A 9,786-nucleotide genomic window follows, 5' to 3' on the forward strand; every position below is an offset into this window, starting at 1 on the left:
ACTGCTGAGAAATCTGCCTTCTGCAGACCAAACCCATTATTTAGCCAGAATGGAAGTCAGTGTCTGAAAGATTTTCCTGACAATCTATTAATACGAATTATTTTCCATTAGCACAAAAATTTGATCTTTACATTTCTTCCACAGAACAAGGTGGGAAGGAAAAATACAAGTTTCAGATCTAGTTATGCCTAAAAGAGATAAAATGTAGCCATTAGATTATTATAGACTTTCACCACTTGGTTTGTTCCCTCCTTAGTGAGGTAAGCATTATAAACTGTTAATCTTCCCTCTTAGGCTTTCTGAAGTGTCAAAGAAGTGAATAGGTTTGCCAGCAGGCAGAATACTCTGCCAGGAATGTGGACGGATTAAATACAGTGACAACCTGTCAGATCTTCCCACCAGACAAGCACATTCTCTGACATAAAAACCATTTCTTCTCTCTACTTGTGCGTTTATAGAAAGTATTTCCAACCCTCATTAAAAGTACCTTTAAAAACAATTTAGAAAAGCATCCAAAACATCACCGTGAACTAGAAACATCACATGAACTTCTACTTCAAACCTCCAAGAAGGAGAAAAAATAAAAGCACTTTTTCAAAGTCAATTTGGAAAATTTTACTAAATTTGAGTACCTTGAAGAGCTTGCTCTTAACTGGGTGAGATTGCTTTGGGTAGCTTTCTGTGGGCAATCAGGGGTTAACATCGTTTCCAAACAACATTCCTTTTTCCCCCCCCATCACAAATGATTAGCCAGGCTTTTTTTTATAAGAACAGAGGGGAAAAGCTCTGTAACCCTTCACGATCCTGCAATTAAATTTGAATGCAAGGATTCCTGTACCTGCAAAGAGCTCTACTTGTGGAATTACACCTTGATGATATCAGCATTTAGAGCTGGCAGAGCTACTGAAAGGGTAGTCCTGACCTCTTCCTCATTCACTCACTCATTCCTGAACCCAGCTCCCCAGTCCTGAAGCAGAAGGATTGCTCTGGACTAAAACAGACCCTGGCAAGCCAATTTGAAAGCTTCACATTTCTGGCCTGAAGCTATGAGATGTTGGGATACACAGATCAAGGCATAAGATCTAGATTTGGCTTCTGTATACTAAGAGGTATTTACATTGAAGACTGTGCTGTGCCATAAGCAAGAATGGTGGAAAACTTGTAATTACTGATGATCTTAGAGGAATTTGCATCTTATTAGGTCTATTTTGATTCCCCAAACCAGGAACTGTCATTTCCAAAGAACTGAAATAGCAGAACTAAAATCACAGAGATCTTAAACAACATTAAACTTAAATATGTTTTCCACAAGCATTCAGATTACATTAAAGACTTAGCAACAGGCTAGAGAAGGTCTCAAAAATATTATGAAATGTTTTCAGTATACCATTGCTTTTCAAATGAGTCATAACTTTTGTTAAGTACTTTACCAACAGCTCTCTACATCTAGTTGCACCTACTCCAGGGCCATTTTTTAGCAAGTTTTCTTAACATTTTCTTGGGATAGTAAGTCAAACCATGGGCAAAAATAAACTGAAATACTGAAAGCTTCCTTTCTTCACCAAAAAGTCAGTCTATCAGAAGACAATAGGCAAGTCAAAAAGCCTGCTTCAAGTCAGAAAGCTTTAACAGAGTTGTCCTAAGGCTATTTTGGCTTTTCAACTAGAGCAACTTCTCCAGTATATTCTCTGAATGGAAGACTGAGTTCTGTGAAGATGTTTCACCTTCATATACCATAAGGTAAAGATCTAAAGGCTCCTTGTATTACATCACTCTTACCTCCTTTGTACAGTACACCCAACATACACTATTGCACTGCTTTCTGCTAAAAACAGGGGAAGATGGATTTTCTTATTTGTCAGTAGTTTTGACAACAGCTGTTAGCACATTAACTTCTACCAAAATGCAAGGGCTTACAAAATTCATCTTATAAAAATGGTAACCCCATCATCAACAGCATTCTACGTTGATGGAATTTAAGCTGTCTCTCCCACAAAAACATATCTGTTTTTTGAAACAAAATTGATTTTAACAAAAATTCATCTTTTTCTAAAAAGATGCAGGGATGCTAACGGGCAAGTGATTAGAATGACTGAATTTGTACTCTTTTCACACTGTGTGCTGCCCACAACAGGTTCCTGGGATCTGGTTTAGTTCCCTAAGCAAAGGGATCAGCCCTGATTCTGCTTTTCCCACAGGGATTCAGCTCATGCTACAGCCAAATTCTGCTGCTGCCCGAGAGTCTTGCTGCTGTAATACAGATGTTAATGGGTCTTACTTCTTGGCACTTGGTTCACAGAGAAGAGGTGCTGGTAGCAAGTTAAACGAGGTGACCGTATTTCAGCAACAGAAATGTTGCTGCTTGCAGCATCCTGCTCTGAGAGTACTTAAAGGCTGCAAGGGTAAGATTTAGCTGAGAACTAAACACAGACTTAGTTTCTATGCGTATTTATGTGTTTACATTATACACTTTGTTTTCTTCTTATACATATACACACGTGTGTGTGTGTATTTTCAATACTTATTAGCATCTCTATTCAGCCAACACCAAAAATAAAACGCTTAATGCAACAAAATACTAACAGTTGCTTGTGTTCCTTTGATTTTTTCCCCCAGATTTACCCTATACTTTGCTGTTAGTCTAAATTAGTCTACTAAAAATCAGCTGCATGTTACAATAGTAACTTACTTTTTGTAACATAGAAACAGAGACTAAATAAACTAACTACTTCTTAATAGTTATCCATGTCATCTATTCGTTTTAATAGCTTCAGAATACTTTTTGTCTCATGCCAGCCAACTGGAATAACACTTTCAAGATAGCAATTGTTTCCGAGAAACAATCCTAATCAGAAATCTGTTCATACTAGAGATTAAAAAAGACAGTTAAATTGAGAGTTTCCATTTGAACAACTCTCAGGGTGAGATGACATATTACAGATGTTCAGACCCTATGCAATAAGGCACTAACAATTTCTGTACAGGCGTGACAGGCAGGGCTTGGAACACGCATCACAAACAGCTAAAAAAATGATTAAAAAAATGATTAACTTTGCAAGCCAAAAATATTTAAATGAGTCAATCTGGCGATTTTTAAAGCACATTGTTTTGTTTTAATGTAATACAAGAGAGCACTATTTCAATTTTTTCTGTTAGTTTTTTTTTTATAACAATGCAAAGCAAACAAATACACTTATCAACTGAAGGATTCAAATCCTTTGTAGGAACAATCTTTTAAGTACCTTACTTAAAGTTTACAGATAACTTCACAGTTAATTGAAGTGATTTTGCAATACTCAGTGGTTTTGTGCTACTTGGGAACTGTTAAACAAATAGTAGGCCAAATCAAGTGTCTCACATGGACAGAGTTACAGCAGTTCCCAGTTCACTAACCTCGTATTTAAGAAAGGTTTGTTTCCATGGAAAAGCTCCTTCAGTAATAAAAGTGAGGGATTTTCACACTATTTTAAAAACCAATTATTTAAAAAAAACCAAACAACAACAACAAAACACACACCTCAGGGGTGGGGGGGAACACCAAACCACAACTCCACCCCCCCCCCAACAAACAACTCCACCCCCCAAAACAAACAAACAAAAAACCACAAAAAAAACAACCAACCCAAAAACCCCCAAACCTAGAAAGAGAAGTATTACCTCACCAGCAAGAAGTTGCATATTAACTCATGTTGTCTTCCACTTTGGTAGCTCAAGATCGTATTTCCCTACTTAACTGAAAGCTGGTAAAGTATGCTCAATTAACTCATTTTGCAAATAATATCGAAGTGTTTCCTCAGTTACAGAGAAGTTTATTTGGTCTCAGTTTCTATATGAAACTGATTCTGACAAAATACCGTATGGAATTTATCATCTTGCATGCAGGATAACTCTAAATAGAATAATAAACGTTAACACATAATTTCTAATTTGATTGCAACTACTCAGCAACCACTGAAAAATTCAGACCAAGAGACTTGTATAGATTTTTTAAAATACTGAAACACACAAAAGTCAGTAACAACTGAAAGTTATGGACTAGATTTATAGGAAAACAAGTTGTAATGATATCCATCATAAGAGACCAGAAAATGAAACCCTTGCCTCTGTGCTCTCTATAAATCTCTTTATAAATCCTGAAATATTGTTCATTGTTAAAATTAACATTATTCAGTACAAGACATCAAAAAGAACACATACAAAATCAGAAGTGATGTTCTTCCTGTATTTCCAAGACAGAAGGAAAAAAAAAAAAGATTTCAAACTACTGGGGAAGGTTTGCAGGTCATTTTAAAGGATCCTGTATTTGGATGTCATGACTGACAATAAAATTTTTTTTTTCTGCCTTTCTCTGGGATTGATTTAAAGTTAAGTATTTTTGTCTAATCATCTGATTATTTTCTCTTTATTTCTATCAAAACCACTTTCCTACTCCAGACCTAATAGTCAAGCTTCTGTTAGCAGCTCCTTTACACTCACAGAGCTAGCTGAAAATAACTTCTACAGAATTTTTTGCCTATAAAATCATTATTGTTTTTTCCATTGAAAATCTTGTTGAATTTAAGATATGTCTACAAAATCTCTCCAATAAAAGCCAAAACTGTTTGTTTATACATCATTATTTTGTTTACACAAAAAAAGATGCACTTTAACAAGACTTGTTCCAGCACACCTGGCTACAGTACAGTACATTTACTTTAGTTCCCTCAAAATATTTCTCATTCAGGCTCAACCAACAGTCCAAGAGCCACAATTAATCCTTCACAACATTTTCATCTGGCTTGCTCTCTTCTTCCTACTATCCCTTTCCTACAGGCACTTTGCAGCAACAGTTAATCTGATCCACAGCGTGCTCTTTGTTGCCAGCTTTCTCATGGGTTCTACAGCTCCTTCCACCACACAATGGGCATACAGTTTGTCAGAAGATGAGAAAGAGACTTTCAGGAAAGATGCAAGGCATCCTTCAGGAAGCAAACAGCCACCACAACAATTAAACTGACTCAATCCTTAAGTCCCTCAGCAAAGGGGCAATTAAAGAGGAAAAGTCACGATTTACATACTGTGACAGCTGTAGTCTGCTCCTGGCTACTGTTTCCAGTGATAAGACAGTGGCAGATCCTGATCCATCTGTAGACCAACAGTACTCACATCAATGCAATACATCCAGTCATATGACAACCATGGAGGGAAAGGTGATAGTGCACTTAACGCCATCTCCACAATGACCTCTGTCGCCTACCTGGCTGAAAAGACCAGAAACAGTTCTCCCCAGTGTCCTCTAAATAACAGTTTAAATGCTACATGTTGAAGAAGTTTAACACTGCTGGAACATGGACTCATTTTCCAGAATGTGTTTTACTGAAACACAGTTTCATTTCAATTCAGAAAACATAGAATGGCAATTCTACCGACCACCTGTATATGCTTTAAATCCTTCCTTGGCCTTCCATTCCATATTTAGCTCACAAGCTATCTTTGTTTGGCAAGTTCTTATAATTTTCAGTCTTACAAAGACCTTTTCACAGATCTGCTCTTTTTGTTACAGAAGTAGCTAAGGCAAGTTTCTGAAGCTCTACAGACTCAACCATTGCCTCTTCTCCTCCCAGCCTGCTTTTATTCCTTTTCTTCTTAAGCAAATATAACCTGTGAAACTCATGCATATTCAGTCCATGACAGTCTCATTTTTAGTAGACATGCCCCATAAATAATGTGTCTGAATAAAGTCATAACCACTTACTCATGTGCTTGAATTCACACCCTCATATGCATGGGATACAACTTCAAAACAGCAGAGCAGACTCTTGCGTTAGGTTTTTGTGCCGCCCTTCACCATCCATCTATCTGCTATCACCATTTTTATCTTGGAAGTGGGTGCAATTCTAAATATATCACATCTAGATACAGTCTAGTCATTCCTTTTATCTTAAACCACAACTCACACAATGCTGAGAACATGGATACCATTATCTTCTCTAGTACTCAAGAATTTCCAAGCCCATCAAGCTGCAAAGAAGGGACTTTAACTGCAGAAACACAAGGCACTTAGGAGTAAAGCAAGCAACACGAAATAAGCATGCTACTTTACCTCTTACACTGGAGACCTTGAGAAGTGGGAGGGGGAAGATCCACATCCTGTCTATACCCTTTTAAAAATCTAAGGTTTGCATTTCTGGCTGTTCAGAACTCTTCCTGCCTTCTCCTCGTCCAGTCAGTCCATCTTACCAATGACAGTGGTTCCTGTCTGTCCTCTGGGCTCGAGTCTTTATCCCTATAGCCACATGCTTAGCTGGAATGGCTCAGCTATGCTTGCCCTGCTCTGTGGGAAGAAAAAAAAAATCCTGTTGTATCAGTCAATAACCCTGGTTTGGAAACCTGATACAGTGGCTTTAGGTATTTTCAGCAAAGCATTAGAAAAAAGAGACAAGGTCTCTTCTTGGGCAGAGCAACTATCAAAAACGCAATTCAATTAACTTGCTATAAGCAACTTCATATATGCAAATCAAATAGGTATAATATAGATGTTAAACAGCTTATACATGAAGTTCAAAATCTGTAACTTCACCAGGTCCATAGTAGCTCTATTCTTTCCCATGTACTTTGAATAATCTTAGCTTTCTTCCTAGTCTGTTTTTCAGCAGGTCCATACTGCTGCCAGGTCTTTGTTACACTGTTATCTATCTACTGAGCAGTAGTTTTAATGATTATTTTAATGAGTATTTAAGGATCTGTTTTAGTGTACAGCTTTTGTCCATTTTCTAATTTTAATAGCAAATTTTGTTCAGTGAGCCACACACCAGGTGGTCCCAGTGGGAATTTAAGGTACCTTTTGTAAATACTAACAAAGCAATGAAAATTAACGGACTGTAAAATACAGGAAATTTACTTCTCATCGCATCATCAATTTATCTACCCACCTAAATGTGTTTAAAATACCAGCTTCAAGCAGTGCGATGTTCTAGGGACACTCAGCTGCCACTTCATTTATAGCCTGTTTCCTTAGCAACACTATAATCCATCTGGCTGCAGAAAGCTAAATTCCCAAACCATATCCTCCTGTACACCGGAAATAGGCTCAAAAACATTTATACTTTAAACAGCACATAGTCATCATGATTAGTGAGCATATAAATGAATCTGGAAAGGCAATAATGTTCTTAACACACATGCAAACTCTCCCTGCTCTAGCTTGAATAAGTGATTCACATACTGAGAATGGCATACAGTCTCTTCAACTTCTAGGTGTTACAATAGCATCTCTTTCCTGACACTGCAGTCCTAAGCAAAGCTGCTGAAGACCTAAGTCCTGGCTCTGAGAGGAAGAGATCTTGTATATCATCTTTCACCAAGAGTTTCGGAAATGAAAACGTTTCTCTCATCTTTGTTCCACCATGCCCAGCTGAAGGAGCCTTCAGAACTGCACAAGGTCAGTTCTCTTAAGACTTTTCTAAGAGAAGTCATTTGAAAGACCTAGGACACAATGCTATCAATGGCAGCCAGAAAAACCCTATGAAAGTTAATCACACTACAGAGTAGAGCCACCTGACTTAAAAATACTTACTCTTCAGGTTTTTGCATCGAAAACTATAAATATCATCTGTACAAACTAAAATAAAAATCCAGTTCCCAACAGCAACATTTAAACATTGTTAAGAACATAAAAATCACAAATCCAAAATATTCACGAAAGCCAATTCAGAGATTGGAGTGTAACTAGCAATTCCCCAATGCCACAGCCAAGCTAAGATGAAACTGGATAACATCAAGCCTTCTACCACCAGGATGAACGGATACAACTTAAAATGGCAGAATGCATCTTAACCATATGCCATTTTGCCTGAATTTGGAAACTCCAATCTGGCAAAGGAAATTCAGTTCTTATCTAACAGGCAAATTAACCAGTTATGTAGAGCGGAACAACCTCCTCGTTGCCTACATCTCACAAAGACCCATCAACAGCAAGCCAGTCTTTAATCCACAGAATGATTTTGCCATGCAGTCAACCATTTCAGTGATAAACCTGCACAGCTTTGCCTGATCGCTGTACAGTGGTGGCATAGAAGTCCATACTGCCTGACCTGCTGACAGCAACTGAAGAGAGATTTGAGCTTTCAGAAATCAGGAGTCTCCCCAGGTAACGAACCAGGTGGTGTTTCTCACTGCTATTCACTGGCTAGCATCCCTCTAGGAAGTACTAAATACAGTAGCACTTACTCTAGACACCTGATGCTTCCCTCAAACAAGTCCCACCTGACTGTTGACTACAACCAACATTTCTCAGATGCTTTAGTGGTGGTTGGTTCCAAGAAAGAAGCAGGCTGACCATATCAGACAGAAGCAATGACAGTTCTTCGTGTCTTTTCTCCCAGGTGAGGGAAGAAATGGGTCAAATTCACAAACACTAGTCTAAAATCACTTATATGTTCAATCATATATATTTTATATGAGTCACCACAGCAAGTTCTCAGGAAACAGGCTGTTAATCAACTGATACATACAGTTGATTACATACATTTTGGAAAACATTTTCAAAGACTGAGTTTAATCTTTTTCACAATGCAGATGACAGCTCTCTGAAACACTTAGAACACAGTGGTGTTGCAGTCCCCAAACTGGCTGCGTAGTGAATTGGGTAGGCCTTTTGGCAATGTCTGGCAACTTTAGTAAGTGCTCATCAATATGAAGCCTCAACTTAAGACCTTAAGGAAGTCTGTTTCTTTATTAGCATCTGGTTTTCCTCACAGACACATTTTCTTCCTACTAGGGCTGAGACTGATCTCACCTAATTTCAACACAGCTTTGAAGTAATCACATAAGCTTAGTCAGCAGTCAGACAGAACATGCATTTCTGGAAAGCAAATTCATCTAAACCGTTTCAGATATCTATTTTAATTATCTTGTTTCTTATGAACTCCATACCTCTATGTGCCTACATCGGTCTGCATACATCCATACTGCCTGAACAACTGATTCAGATGTATGCTTCTATATAAGAGCTGCATAATGCTTAATAGGTGCATTCCACAACTCTGTAGTTCCAGAAAACTACAGAAATTGCCCTGTTAACAGCTGACACCAGCCTACCTCAGGAGTGATCCACCAGGCCCCCCCTTCCCAGAGTTAGGATGCTGGGATCCTCAGCGTGCTCTGGAGCTTGCCAGGAGCCACAAAACACCATAACGGAATCGAGATCATCCATCTCCCTCATCATTTTAGAAGTGCAAAAACTTGGAAGAACACCGAAGTGACTGATCAGTCCCTGAGCCAATGCCTAATTTGTATTCATTTATACTGTCATCAAGAGATGAAGAATCTGGTTAATTATTTGAATAGCTGCATACCCAGGAACAGAGATAGACTTTGAAAACAGTGGGGAAACTAGGGAGAATAGGGGACTATTACATTTTCAGCCTCACTGATAACAGCTCAAAGTGTATCACCATACTGCCAGTGTACCGCGGAGACGCTTTTTCAAGTCTATTATTTGTGGTGGCCTTGAAAACACACGTTTAATCCAGTTCATTTGGATCTAGCAGTTTAACAGCAGAAGTGCTATTACCTGAGTTTTCATGCTTTGATTTGATATTTCCAGAAAAGATGAATGCAGTCAGAACTTGCCTCTTATCTTAAAATAAAGGAAATGGGGAGGGAAAAGGCTCTTAACTTCAGTCAGCAAATGCACTCAGCCCTGTCTCTATCATCGTAATAAATGCAACGGAAATTTCTTATTGCAGATGTCCCGATACCAGAAAAGTATAGTACAACCTCTCCCTGTTATAAATACTCTGAACA

General features: G+C 38.2%; 1 protein-coding gene across 7 annotated transcripts in view; it reads right to left on the reverse strand.

Moving 5' to 3' along the window:
- Positions 1-9,786, reverse strand: part of GPR63 (G protein-coupled receptor 63) — a 50,367-nt gene that overhangs the window by 14,397 nt on the left and 26,184 nt on the right. For 2 of the 7 annotated variants that reach the window (XM_072855524.1, XM_072855522.1), the window contains exons 2-3: positions 6,083-6,313; positions 5,058-5,124 (exon numbers count right to left, since the gene is read on the reverse strand). The exons of 3 other annotated variants lie outside the window; for them this stretch is intronic. The gene's annotated coding sequence lies outside the window, so the exon portion shown is untranslated. Of the gene's footprint in view, positions 1-5,057; positions 5,540-6,082; positions 6,314-9,786 lie in introns of those variants that run through there. 2 more of the 7 variants (XM_072855525.1, XM_072855523.1) reach the window with 2 other exon arrangements.

Source organism: Ciconia boyciana, chromosome 3 (assembly GCF_034638445.1).
Source record: "Ciconia boyciana chromosome 3, ASM3463844v1, whole genome shotgun sequence".
In the NCBI taxonomy this organism is placed as follows: domain Eukaryota; kingdom Metazoa; phylum Chordata; class Aves; order Ciconiiformes; family Ciconiidae; genus Ciconia; species Ciconia boyciana.